At 37.9% G+C, this 1,655-nt stretch overlaps 1 protein-coding gene across 1 annotated transcript in view; it reads left to right on the top strand.

The window, feature by feature from the left end:
* LOC104987817 (plastin-3-like) overlaps positions 1 to 1,655 on the top strand; it is a 10,918-nt gene that overhangs the window by 1,060 nt on the left and 8,203 nt on the right. The gene's annotated exons all lie outside the window — the stretch shown is intronic.

The following is a 1,655-nucleotide window of genomic DNA, read 5'->3' as shown; positions in this document are numbered from 1 at the left end:
TTTGAGATAGATATTAAAGAATAGCTGTTTCCTCAATTAAGAACACTCTTAAGATTTCATCATTTTATTATTCATTTAAGACTCAGTTTGACTAGATCTTATTTGGCATTCTTTATGTGTATTACAGATAGTAATTAGTGCCTAATATTATCACAAACTTCCTAGCACTCCTATCTTTTCTAAGGTTTGTTTTTGCCCCAAGACACCTGAAATGATAACATATACTCCCATCAGTAACCACAGCTCAATATAGCAAGTGAAATTCTGATATGTTTTCTCCTATTAGAATTAGCCCCTTTAGAACACTTGGAGCATTCCAGAAGCAAATTGACTAAGTAATGATGTCTGCTCTTCTGATAGATAGCATTTGCCTGGGGGCAGGGCAGGGAGGAAGGGAGCATTACTGTTTTAAAATGGGCAAGGATCAGAATTATAATGCTATTATAGTTCTTGCTATCTTCTTTTGCAATACTGATTTCCTCCCCACCATTTTTTGCCTCCAGTTATTGCCAAAGCCTTTTGTTTTAAATCCTGTGTTCAATAGTAAGTTGTAATTGACTTGCAATGTGAGCGCTTGCATGTCCTCTGATGTATAACTTGCCCCTCTTGTAACTGCATGTTTAATTGTGAATTTAAAGCAGCTTAGAGTGGTGGTGAACTACGATTGCTTACTTTTGATATAGTTTGCTGCTCAGCATTTTTTAATCTACTATGAAGAACAGACTTAAATAATCAAGATGTGCAGTGTGCCAGTATTTTTAAGGAGACGGTTATGAAACTGTCTTTGAGAAAAATCATCTTAGGGAAATATTTAATTTTGTATATTTTGAAATGTTGCTGATTCCACACAGCTGTTTGTGGCTGTGACTAACCTAGTATTTTCTTTAAAAGTGAATAATAAGCTTCATAATTTTGGCATCACTGGGACTTTTTTAAAAATAATGATAACCTTGTTGGTTAAAATATATATATTTTAGAATTGGAAGAAATCAATATGTTTATACTCCTTCATTTCTCAAAATAAAAAAAAAAAAAAAGCCTGGGTTTCTCAAAAAGGAAGTGACTTGCCCAGCATTACACAGGGAACTAGTGGCTTTGTCAGTTACCCCTCTTTGTTCAAAAAACTGGTAAGGAAGACAGTAAAATAACTCACCTGAAGTTTCAGAATGATACCACCATGACTGTACTGAAAGAAAGATGGGTGTATGATTAACCAAGCAGACATCTGTTCACTCCCATCTGACTTGTCATCAATGAAACCTCTTACAAATCATTAGACAAAATATGGTAGATCCTAGTTATCTGAGAAAAAGGAAGTGTTGCAGGAAGGGGGATCCCTTCTAGGGCCCGAAACTGGGCTCTTGTCTAATACTTAGAAATGAATTGTCTGAGGAGTGTGCTGACATGTGCTGACAAAGCAAGATATTTTACTGGGAAAGGGCACCCCGGGTGGAGAGCAGTAGGGTAAGGGAACCCAGGAGGCAGCTCTGCCAGTGGCCTGAAGTCTCGGGTATTATGGTGATGGGATTAGTTTCCAGGTTGTCTTTAGCCAATCATTCTGACTCAGAGTCCCTCCTGGTGGTACACACCTTTTTCAGCCAAGATGGATGCCAGAGAGAAGGATTCTGGGAGGTGGTCGGACATGTGGTGTCTCC

The sequence above is a fragment of the Bison bison genome, unplaced genomic scaffold (genome assembly GCF_000754665.1).
Source record: "Bison bison bison isolate TAMUID 2011002044 unplaced genomic scaffold, Bison_UMD1.0 scf7180017846209, whole genome shotgun sequence".
Taxonomy (NCBI): domain Eukaryota; kingdom Metazoa; phylum Chordata; class Mammalia; order Artiodactyla; family Bovidae; genus Bison; species Bison bison.
This window is presented reverse-complemented; position numbering and strand designations above follow the sequence as displayed.